The following is a 12,295-nucleotide window of genomic DNA, read 5'->3' as shown; positions in this document are numbered from 1 at the left end:
TGGACCGCCCCGCGGCGCGGCGGGCGCTGAGGGGAGCAGAGCGCCGCCCGCCTCGCCTCAGCTTCAAATCTCCCCCGGCCGCGCTCATTGGCCAGCCCCGGCCTGCCCGCGGGCTCCGATTGGCCCGCTCTCGCCCAACCGTTGCTGGGCGGAACCGACGCCTCAGAGCCGGGCTGCTGATTGGTCGCTCGTCACCGCCGCGGTTAATAATCATTGGCTGCGCCCATCGCTTTGCCCCTCATTGGTTGTTGGGGGGGGGGGGGCGCCGCTCTAAGATGGCGGGCGGGGGAGCGCGGGGCGGGCGGGTGGCTGGGGCTGCGGTCCGGGTGGGGTGTCCTCGCACCCCGCAGGGACCCGGGGGCAGGGCAGGGCTCGTACCGCCCTCCCAGCGCCCAGGCAGGCGCGCCCGTGCCTCAGCGACCTGGCTCTGCCGCCTCCCGAGGCGCCGAGGCCGCGTTTCCCACAGGCTTCAACGCGCTCGGTTACCCCTTTTACCCCCCCACACACACACACACACACTCCCCGCAGCGGTTTGGCGGGGCGGGATGTGTTTGTGCTGCGGTTGGGTTTCCTCGATCCTGAGCGGTGAAAGCCGGAGCTGCAAACCGGGCTGCTGGGGGGGAGAAGCGGCCGCTGGGCGGCACTGCGGGAAGGGAGGCGGCCTGGGGGTGGTGGGGTGGGGGGGGGGGGCGGCCCGGGCCCGCTGGGCAGCTTGAGACACGCAGGACTTCCAGGGGTGACGGCAGTAAAACCTCGGTGAATCTTCACACGGAGGCGACGGCGGTGAAATAAAGAGGATTGGAAGGAGCCCGGGCGGAGCGCGGAGCTGCTCCCGCCGCCCTCCCGGCTCCTCCGCCTCGCGGGTTCTAAGTTGGAGACGTGTCACCCCCCCCGGCTCCCTGTGCCCGCTGCCGGGGCGTGCGGCAAAGATTTGCAAACCTGAAGGTCTGGACTAGCCCCCAGATCATTGATTTCCTTACTAAACGTAAGAAAAGATCGGTGTGGAGGGGACTGACTGCTGTCGGGCACGACCGAGATCCAACTGAAAGACAGAGCTACAGCGGTTCTGATGTGCAGACTCTGCCCGCAGAGTCCGATCCCATGCTGTCCTCCATGTCTGCTGATTTTTGTGCCTCCCCCTTTTTGCCCCAAATGGGTGGAATTTGAAGGCATTCAGCGGTTCTACCTTATGATTCCAGGATAAAGTCCAGCGATGTGAGCCGTGCTGAACCACAAGTTTTAGGGCAAAGATGAGTTTAGGAGTGTCTTCCTTCTGAGGATAAACAATTTTTTCTTACTATATACCTCCATCTGAAGGATTCCTTCCCTCTGAAACAATTCTTGTTTGCTCTTTGGAAGCATCTAGACTGGCAGATTTGCTAATTCCCACTCAGGGAGATGTTGATACTGGATTTAGGAAGCGTGGCTGTGCTGCAGCTGGGGCTTTGATCTCCCTAACTCCAATAACAACATCAGTGATAACGTGGTGGTACGTGCTCCAAGACAGCCTGGTAACCGAGTCCCTAACTGGGGTCCCTGGCAGGCTCAGGCTCTGCTGTGCACCTTTGCTGGCTGTTACCTGAGCCAGGTAAGTTAACACCAGAATGGGTTTCCTTAACACCCTGCGGTGACACCTTCCACTAACAGTATCTAGGTCACTGCAAGGGTCTTGAAGGGTTTGAGCAATGCCTTGGTTTTAAAGTATTGCAATGTCACTTTGTGATAAAATGCAGTAATTATTTTTTTTTTCAACCAAGTTCCTGATTGCTGATTTTTTTGTGCGTGTTAAGAGGAAGAAACATCATGCTATTTAATACAGACAAGCAACATGAATATATAAACTCATTATCCTGTACGGATATTATACATGCCTGAAAGATGAACCGTGTCATTCTCACACAGCCCTGATGATTTTATGACAATATACCCACATTTTAGCCACTGAAGCTTTGAGAATCAATTTGAATGTATCTATTTCGTGACAATACAAGTGTCATTAGCAGATATGGTTTGAACCAAGGAGATAATGATGTGAAATCTGCTACCTTGCCTCTTTCTGCTCTTCATTTGCTCACGTGTGATGCTGTTCTTTGGGAGGGAAATTCTTCCCACTTACTGAAAAGCAATATGGAGCCTATAGGGAAACCTTTATCCAAATTTAACCCTGAAATAGTCACAGTTTCTGAATGTATTTTGGTGAAAGTTCAGGCAAGTGATTTATAAACCTGCAGGCCACATCCTTGCCACTTGCATGGAGGCAAAGCAAAGCCTCTGTAGGTAAATTACTGTGTGTGGAGCCCAGCATGATGCTGCCCAGGTAACACAGGGTCCTCCTGCCAAATTTAATCAATAGCATCTTGATCACATCTTGTGCAGCAAAGCCTTTCTGGTGCACTGGCTGTTGTCCCTGCTTAGGATTTTCATCTGAGGCGGCTGCTAGTTTAAAAGCAAATCCCAGGAGCTGAAAATAGAAGTGAAATTCCTGTCTTGCAACAACCAGGAAATGCAGGGAAGCTGCCTGCTGCATTTTCTTGCTCTGCTCTTTGGTGTTCGTTTTGCACAGCAGCACATTTTTAACAGGAGTGTGAGAGCCTGGGAGGAGGTATGGTCCAAGGGGGGGCAGGAGAGGGACACATCTGGACTTGGAGAGCACCTTCCCTTCCCTGGGTGTTTGCTCTACCAGCTAGATCAGCACCTACAACAAACTACATCAAACACAACAGCCCAGGATGTTAAAAAGAAATTGGTCACCTCCCTTTGTTCTTTCAAAGAGGAGTTTAGACTCCTGCACCCCAGATGTGTGGGGGCCTGAGGTGATGGAAACACCTACAAGCAAGTCTGATACATCCCATGTTTGATGTGTCCTGCCACCAGGTCTCTGCACCATAGGTGGGAGTTTCCATTGCCCTTGGGAGGTGTCTTAACACTCTCTGGGCTATAAATAGGAGGGCGAAGTACTCGACTCTGGGTATTAAATTGCACTCTGGCAGCCTGACACCTAATACCTGGATGTTGTAGCACATTTATAAGCTCCCAGCTTTCTCTGGAACTAGTCTAAAATGCAAACTAGCAATTTATAATGCAAAGTGCAGTTGGAAACAAAGCCTGGCTAGTTTTTATCTCAGCTTATCTTTATGTCCTCTGTTATTCATGGTGCATTTACACCTGATGTTCCCTGCTATTACAGATTTCAGTCAAAAACCCTCTCTAGCACTAGAAGTGAAAGCATTCTGCAGCTGCCTTTGTCCTCTAAGGCCCAAGGCCACATTCGTTAAGAAATTACATTTATTTCCAAACAGACTCAAACCTTCTTGGTTTTCTTCCATGGGGGAGAGGGAAGCAGGAATCAACCCAGGCACAAATGCTGGATTCAACCATAAGCCACTGCTGAGCTCACAACAAACTTTTTGCTGTTTCCAGGGACTTTGGAGCGTGTTACTGTGGGTGACTTGTACTTTTATCCCCTCTAGCAAAAGCAGATGAAGAAACTGCTTAGTGAGGTGGTATTAGAGGCTGTTTCAGCAGTATTAAGTAGGTTTCTAATTGAGTTAGGCCAGAACCATTGCATTTTCATTTGGAAAGAGCATAATTTTCCCCAGCTTAGACAATGCTTTTAGTAGTTGTTGTGTTTTTTTTTTTCTTTTGGCTTAAAACCTATAGGTGCTTTTTCTCAGCATGCATCTCCTGTGTGTCTCCACAGAACATCCTCTATGGAAGTTGGATGCAACTGCTGGAGTTGAATGTTTCACAGCTAAAGCAAACAGAAAAGTGGTAAGGAACAGCCTGGTTGAGTGCAACAAGGCAAAGCTTTGAGGGATATGACCATTAATTAAGATGGAAACAATCAAAGAATTATAATGACTTGGTTAATCCCATGTAGTCTGACAGGGTTAAAACTTCTCCAGGTCTCTGATAAGATAGGACTGGTTTTCTTTATCTATTGTTTTTTTAATATTCAAGGCTACTGAAATGCTAAAGTGCCAGATGGCCATGTAAGCTAAACAATGTGCAGAGTCTTTCTTATATTATCACTAAAGGCCCTATGGGGGTGGGTGGGATGCGGGAGGGGAGACAAAGATTATTTAATCATTAGGAGTCACTTATCAGCAAATGGCATTTAGCTGTCTTTATCAACTTGCACTAAAAGACTGTCTGTACCCTTGTGGGGACTTTTTCTAACATGACAGGGCATGCGTTTCATTCCCCTTTAAGTCATCTGCTGATACCATGTGTGTCACTGTGTGGTACCATGCTAGTTAAGTAGGATTAGGAGTTTTTTTTTCCATGTGCACACACACACACAAAAAATCACCATTGTCCTATACCAAAATACAGAATTTCCCCCTGGAACACATGGAGCTACAGCGTCAGCAGCAGCTAAATCCCGTTTTTGTTCTGGGGTTTTGTCACGGGCCAGAAAGTAAAAGAAAGTACTGGAGGGATGAGGAACTAGGTTGTTTTCCATCCTGTCACTGATCTGATATTTGACCTTCAGCAACTCATTTTACCTCGCTCTTCCCTCCTGTCCTCCCTTTGTCTTTGTACACAGCAGCCGTAGTCAACAGGGACTCCAGAGACTTTGGGAGGTTCATCTCAGCCATCTGAGACGCCACGTTAATGTGATCCTGTGCCTTGGCTAATTAGCTCTGGCCCTCATCAGGACTACTGCAGCACAGTGCTGTGCTGACACACTTAGACTGCTTTTAGCTTGAGCATGGTCTCAAGGATCTTCTCACACTATTGCATTACAGAGAATAAGTAAGTGCCTCCACTGCTGCCCTCCTGCAGGTCAGAGAGACCAGGCCTTTCAGGTTTGCTAGCCCTGCTCTCACCCTGGATCCTCTGTGGTCTTCACAGGGACCTGCATCCCTCCCTGCTTCCCTCTAAGCACGAATGAACTGCTGAAATCTTCTTCTGAGGAGGGGAGAGGCTCCTTCTTGCAGGAGCCCCCGAGGCTCAAGCTGCCATCTGGTGCCACCCCTTTTCCCAACCCACTTCCCTTTGCACTTAACTCTTTTCCCAAGACCCTTGGGTTTGGAGGACTTCTCTAGTACCTGTCTCTTTCTCCCTGCAGGCTGAGGGCTTTGCAAGGACAGCTCAGAGGAGATGGCTGGGCTGATGCCTGAGGGACAAGCCACTGCCTGGGGGCTGTGCAGCCATGCCTCCGAGGATGCATCTACACCAGGAACAGCAGCTCATGTTTTTCCCTCTGTCGAGGGCAGCATCTGCACAGGTGATGGCAAAAGGTATTTAGTGTTTGTGCCAGGGAGGTGACATTGGCAAATAAAACCCCCCTAGCTGGCAAGGCTGGCACCGTGCTCGTGGTGTTCCCTCACGCTCCCAATAACCTCCCAGCAGCTCTTTTAGCCCTGCAGCAGGAGTTAAGTAGATTTTAAAGCCAGAAGGACTTTCAAATGAGTTTCTCTGGCCTCCTGCAGAGGACTCCATAGATTTTTAAGCCTGTTAACCACCACATGAAACCCACTCGGAAGCTGCCGGTGCCAGGCAGCGGGGCTGGGAGCTGGCACCCTTTGCTTTCAGCGGCAAGTCGGTCACTAGACCCCCCCAACAACGGGCACCTCGGCTTTCAGTCCGGGCGCGGAGACCCCAGGGCCAGCGGGGGGGGGGGAGAAGCCCCGCACCCTGCAAGGCGCCGGGCTCTGCCCTGAAACCTCCCCCTGCCTTTCAACCTGCCTCTGAAGAAGGGAGCCCCGGGACCCTGCGGACACCCCAGCGCCGCGGAGCCGGCGGGGCTGCCGGTGCCTGGCACGGCGCGGGGGCGGCCGCCGCTGCCCCGGCCCTCCCCGCCGGGCCCGCCCCGCCCCGGGCCCCGATTGGAGCGGCGGGCGCGGCTCCTCCCGCCGCCGCGGCCGGGCGCAGGGGGGAATCCGGCCGCGCCGAGCCCGGCCTGGCGGCTCCGCGCAGCTTCGCCCCCCTCCTCCTCCTCCTCCTCCTCCTCGCGGGAGCGCGGCCGGCCCCGCTCCGGGTAGGGCTTCACGGGGCCAGGCGGGAGCGGGACGCGGGGAGGGAGCGGCTGGGCTGGGCTGGGCCCGGCCGGGCTGTGCTGTGCGCGGGGCCGCGGGCCGGGGCGGGCAGGTGGGCGGCGAGCAGGCCCCGCACGCACCGCCCGCTCTCCCCGCCGGCCATGGCGGCTGCGGGGGCCGCCGAGGGGCCGCCGGCCGGAGCGGGGAGCGCAGCGGGCCTCCTCGGGGCTTGTCTTGTTGGGTTTGTTTTGTGTTTTTTTGTTTTGTTGTGTTTTTTTTTTCTTCTTCTTCCCGGCCGCCCTCTCCGCCGTTGATTTGGTTTTATTCCCGGTGTTCGCCTTGGCACCCTTCTCCCGTGCCACCTCCCCGGGGGTGTGTGTGTGTGTGTGTGTGTGTGTGTTTAATTCGCTTCCCTGATCGCGCCCCCTCCCCGGCTCCGCTGGCCGCGCTCCCGTGGCCTTCCCGCCCTCCCGGCGGCTCTGACAGCGGGAGCCCGCGGGGGTGGAGGAGGAGGAGGAGGAGGAGGGAAGGGGGAAGCAGAGCCGCCCGGGGGGGGCTCCCCGGATCTCTCGGCGGGGCCGGGGTCGGGCCTGCGGGTCGCGGCGTTTCTCTCCTCCTCCTCCTCCTCCTCCTCCTCCTCCTCCTCCTCCCCGGCCGTTGCATAACGCGCCCGGCCCACGCGTGGCCGAGGGCAGCGCTGGGGGAGCGGGGGCTCGTCCTGACCGCCCCCTCTCCCCTCCCGCCGCCCCCCGCGTTTCTGCGGGTCACGGCCTCTTCGGGGGGTTGCTGCGGGCAGAGGTTTTCTCAAAAAAAAAAACCCAACAACAACCAAACCCACCAAGCCACCAAAACCGGCCGACAAGGACGACACCGCAACAGAACCCCAGGTATTTGTCCCCAAATGTTGAGCGCCGGAGCGCTGTCACTTCCTGGGGGTGGCTGCACGGCTTGCCCTGCGCTTCCTACCTCTCCTCAGCCTGCGGGAGGAAGGACCGTGAAGCTTGGTGAACAGCAACAGCGAGCCAAAGCTGAGGCTCTGGTCGTTATTAGATGTTGGAGCTAGCGCTTCTGATAACGTGTTCGCGCGGGGGTGGCGTAAGAACCTGCAGAAGGGTTACAGGTACGACTGCGGTGGAAGTGATTTCTTCTGGAAATTACTTCCTCCGAGGCCTTGCTGGGAACAGTAAGTGCAGCTTTTAATTTCTTCAGTAAACTGAGGTGTTTGCCTTGCGCCGTGTGGCTTCCAGTTGGGAAAATCTCCGTCTGTCAGCTGGAGAAGCGGGGCTGACGCTTGTCCTTTAGGGGCTGCCTACGACGCCGACCTGCAGCGCGTGTCTCTCTGCTCTGCTTGTAGAGAACCGGCTTGGATGGGGCTGCAAAGCTCAGCTCCAGGGTTGGTGATGGGCTGTGAAACCCTCCTGGGAAGCTGTGCAGACCCTCGGGTGGTGAACCCTGCCCTCTCTTGGCGATGCCCTGTCCCCCGGTATCCACTTTTGGTAGCTCGAGATACCCAGGCTGGCTTTGGAACCGAGTCATCATGGGCGGTTGCGTCGAGCTTCGTGTGATTTGGATGAAAGGTTTTACATAATTGGCCGTTTTAATTGTCTTGTCACCCCTAGAGAAGAGTCAAAAAATAAGCAGCGCGGAGGTCAGCGGTTGGGTTGGAAGTGCGAAGCCTAAACCTGTAGGTAGGTGCCTGTAGGTGGTTCACGTTGTTCCTGCTTAACGTGGAGGCAGCAAAATGACTGCTTAAAAAAGGGCAAATAAGCTAGTTCTCTTCTTTTGAACCATTTGATCAGCATCATCCAGACAAATGACATCCTGCTTACGACTGAGCTAGTTGTTCTTCAGTGCCCACAAGTCCTAGTGCAGCTCCAGTTGCACCAGAGTTGCATGTTTACTATTATTATTTTTTTTTTTTTACCCTTGAAACCTTAACTGGAAGCCTTTTACAGTGTTTTGATGGCTCTTTAATAAATGGCTAATCCTTGCTGCAGGGGATGGGGAGTGTTTTGAATGCAGCGTTTTTGGGTCCTGAGGGGAGGGGGAAGGGAGCGCCTGGTGTTGCTTTCCCAGGCCTGAGTGAAAGAGCCTTATTGACTGGTTTTGAAGGTAACATGCCCAAATCTCCCCTTACATGCTAAAACCATAAATTGGCTGTAGCCTTTGAGGGAAAGAAATGGAATGTCAGGGAGTTCTGGGCTTCATCACGAGCAGCCTGCTAACAATGGCAGTGTCTGTTAATTGCATGGTGCTCATCAAAATCTCCCCTTCTAATGACAATGTTCGGCTTTAATAGGTGTGAAAAGTTGTGGGATTTGATTTAATACCAGTGTCTTAAAATCATCCTGCACACTCTGTGTGACTAAGTCGTCTCTTTCCTGCTTAATTAGAGAACGATCAGAGGTTGAGGAGGAAGCCGTGTGCATTTCACTTGCACTAAATGCTCTTTAAAAACATCTTTCCTCCAATTAGGTAAAGATCGTGAAGAAGCGTGAGTGACTTGTCAGGCTCTGAGCTGCAACTGATTTTCTTACAGTCGTTTCAAACATCTCTCTGTATCCCTTAGGACTGGAAGCTCAGCTTGTAGCGTGCTGTGGACGTGTGCCACGGGGTTGGTGAGCTCTCCGCTGGCTTGCATAGCAGCTTGCTGCAGGAGCATGTGTTCAGAGGGACTGGCCTGTGATGCCTGTGCCAGGAAGGGTTATGGTTTTGGGGTACAGAGGTGCCAAGGTCGATTTCTGGTGGCTGTGAAGTCAAATCTTGTGTAACAGATGCACAGTTCTGCCTAGGTGCTAACTGTTCCTGAGGTTCCGGGTGTCAGCACGTTCACCATAACGTGTTATTTTCACTTGTCGCTGCCCTACAGCCAACAGCACAATAACTCAGTGTCATCATCAAACACCAGTTGCTTTATTACCAGCAGATACGGCATATTTCACTGTTCCTGTTGCAGGTTTAGTGCATGGTTTCAGAGAAGATAACAGCTTTTCTTGCACCTGGTAGTTGAGTCTGTAAGGAAAGCACATGAATGGTCCTAAGCCTGTGATTAAAGATAATGTAGCTTTGGAAGCATGCATCTGTCTTGTCCCTGTCTGCTGCTTTTTTGGGTTCTTGTGGATTATTTGGTCATTGGATGTATTGCTAGATGTTCCTATCCATACATTTAAGCCTTTGAAGGGGATCTTGGTTTAGTGAAAGTTGCTGGTTGGAGGCCAGCTTTCCAGTTTTGGAAGCTCTGCAGTAAAGAGGGCACAGGAATGTTGCTTTGGTATGTGTGGCTGCTCAGTTTTTATTTGTACCATATTTTACTGGTTTTGTTTTCTAAGCTGTTTGGATTCTGTTAGGTTATTACAATTAGATGCTATTCAAATCAGTGTGACAGACTTTTTTTATGTATGAGTGTTGTCCTTTTTTTAATGTCCTTTTTTTTTTTCCACCCCTAAAATATGAATAGGGGTAATTGCCCATAGGGCAGATTCTGGCTGTAGTCGTGGGGTTTGTATTTGGGATTTGCATTTGTGGAATTTGTTTTTATTCCCCAAATAACTTTTCTCTTTAGTCTTGTTGTGGCATCGAAATATCTGCTGTATCACTTGCTAATCCTGCTGTTGCAATCTTATGCCTGGAGCATAACTGGGGATGTATTTACCACTGTAGGCTGGAGGGTTAGTTTTAATCTGGCTATTTTGGGTGTTGAAAGCAGAGAAATCATAGCAGGAGGGGCATTGGCATGGTGGCTTGTGCAACTCCCATCCGTGGTACTTGCTTGGAGAGCCACTTTGTGTTAAAACTGAGGTGTCTGCAGTGTCACTGCAATGGATCTCAGGGACAGGTAGATTAAAAATAGCTCAGGTGTGCCTGAACATGTTGCAATTGCACCTCCCCTTGCAGTAGGGAGGGAATAAGAGTGTTTACACAGATCACCCTCCTACACATCAGAGGTTCAACTACATCTGATAGTGAGTTGCTGCTGGGCATCCACATGACTCCTTGATACTGTTTTGAGAATGAAAAATATACTACAGAAGGGTGCATAGATGGCTGTTAAGAAGTTGTCAGCTTTTTAAAACATATCATTAAGAAATGGCTGACTGGGATCTTGGGGTGCAGAAAGTAGTGTTGTTTTCCATGTGGATTAATAAAAAAATCTGTGCTGTGTCTGCAGTTCATCACAAACTAATAGTATTTAGGTAGTACAGAGGCTGAATTTCTGCCAGTTAAATCTTGCTGTCCTAATGTGCCATTCTCTACAGTGCTTGGAAGCTCCTATGCAATGTTCTTCTGCCTTGCAGCAAAGTAACTAGTGATTAAAAATTCAGCAGATGTTGTGGTTCACTTAACTACTTGTTGTTGCATCATTCAGGTCATATCACACAATTAATGTTGCTAATGTTCAGTGTAGCTTTTTTTTCTCTTCTAAGAATGGAAATTATCTGAACTACCCTGGGATTTACAGAACTGTTTTGGCAGGAACTGGGCTATGCAAAGTAGATTATTCAGAACTGTTTTCATCCTTCCCCTAACTTGGAGCATCTCCTTTGGATTTCTCAGATACTATTTGTTCATGCCAGACAGGGCTTTCATTTTTTTTACAGCTTTTCTCACTTTAAAAATCAAAGTGTTTTCTTTTGATTGCTTTTAGATAAATGAGACTCCCTGGTTGAGAAAGGGTGGGGGGAAGAGCATGATAGGTGTAAGTGCTTGCTTTCTTACTCGAGCTCAGTATTTCATTTGGCCACAGAAGTATTTTTGTATGAGAATTCTCATTTTGTTTCGGGCAGGGTTTCTACTGCTTCCAGTGCATCTACTTTTAATTTGCACAGTTGTGGTTAATAGTATTCAATCCAGTGGGCTGCTTACTTGACTTCTAAATTAGAGTTAAGCTTTACTTTCCCCTCCCAATGTTCCTTTAATTAGGTAGGTTTTGGCTTCTTATTGTAGCACACACACACAAGTTCTGGAAACCTTTTCTGGGCTACCTGGAGCTACAAAGCGATGTTCCTCTAGCAGGAGTTGTAGCTTGTTTTCACCTTTCTTCTTTGGAAGCTGGTGCATGCAGAGGACAAGAAGAAGCCTGTCCTCTTTTCATATTGAGTGCAGTAGCTGTGGTTTTGGTTGACCTGCCTGTGCTTTCTCAAGACTTTGCTGATGCTCAAAGGAGACTGGAGGCTCCTAGGTGAGTACTCCGTAAAGATGTATGTCAGTGTAAGCCCCTAGTTCATGGATTGTGCTGCTGTATGTAAGCATGATGTAAATGCCAAGGTTAAGGCAGGCAAACAACAGAGAAAAGTTACTGGGTCTTTCAGTGTTTTTGAGAGCAACTTGCTGTACTGGGGCAGCTCTTGGCTTGCGTGTTTAGAGCAACTAAATTCAGAATGTGGAACACAGGGGAAGTATTTTGGTCAAGGGCACAGGTGAGGTTCAGCCATTGCTGGGTGCACTGCTGCAGGTAGCTAGAGAATAACAGGGCTTAGGGAAGGCTGGATCTTTTTCAGCATGAAATGAGTGACAAAATAGTGAAGAAAAAGCTGGATTTCTGCCTTACAGTGCATGATAGACAATATACGATGGGTATGCCTGTAAATTGGGTTTTGGAGAAGCAATGGGCAAGAACTGGAGACTTCCAGTTTATGCACGTTGTTTCAACTTGCAGTTTGGGTGACTTTTTTGTGATCTGTCAATTAGCACATCAAGAGGATGTATTTCTAGTCAAGGCAGACATTTTTCTTTGGCAAAACCTGTTTGGGCTATTAACGCTAATGTACTTTCAGAGAACTTGCTTCAACTAAATTGCAATCAGTTTGAAAAATGAAGCTTTAAATACTGAAACCCTCCCCCAGTGTCCTGATCAGAATGATGGAAAAGTGGGATTCAGATGGCTTTTTGCATATTCCTGGTACCATGTGTGCACGTCTCCAGTATGCTGTACTTGCAGAATTGATATTTAGGATAATATGGTTAATCTCTGCTTGCAAAAAAAATAACTTCACACGCAGCTAATTCCATCTGCTGGAAAAATAAGAGCAAGGCTAACTTCATCACTTATTTGAGACTTGCTTTTTGCTGTGCTAATTCCTATGTATGAACTTTGGAAATTTGCATAATTTTTTGGCAAACCTAAGCGGCAGCCATTTAATTTAGAATTTTGTTAACTTTAAGCATCCCTAGCAACTCCTTAGCTACTTCTAGCTCTTTCTGTGTTTCTGATGTTTTACCAGCTTTAATTTAGTAACCTTCAGTAACATATTTTTTTTTTTTCTTCTTGCAATGACTTTACTTATATATAACAGCAGCTTGCTGCCATTTCC

At 50.0% G+C, this 12,295-nt stretch overlaps 1 protein-coding gene across 6 annotated transcripts in view; it reads left to right on the top strand.

Moving 5' to 3' along the window:
- The first annotated feature begins 5,875 nt into the window (after positions 1-5,875).
- FBXO34 (F-box protein 34) overlaps positions 5,876-12,295 on the top strand; it is a 42,378-nt gene continuing 35,958 nt past the window's right edge. For 2 of the 6 annotated variants that reach the window (XM_051620677.1, XM_051620678.1), the window contains exon 1: positions 5,876-5,986. The gene's annotated coding sequence lies outside the window, so the exon portion shown is untranslated. Of the gene's footprint in view, positions 5,987-6,780; positions 6,872-7,079; positions 7,105-7,132; positions 7,168-11,139; positions 11,164-12,295 lie in introns of those variants that run through there. The other 4 variants (XM_051620679.1, XM_051620682.1, XM_051620680.1 and 1 more) reach the window with 4 other exon arrangements.

This window comes from Apus apus, chromosome 5 (genome assembly GCF_020740795.1).
Source record: "Apus apus isolate bApuApu2 chromosome 5, bApuApu2.pri.cur, whole genome shotgun sequence".
In the NCBI taxonomy this organism is placed as follows: domain Eukaryota; kingdom Metazoa; phylum Chordata; class Aves; order Apodiformes; family Apodidae; genus Apus; species Apus apus.
Note: the sequence above shows the minus strand (reverse complement) of the source record. Positions and strands in the feature narration are given on the sequence as shown.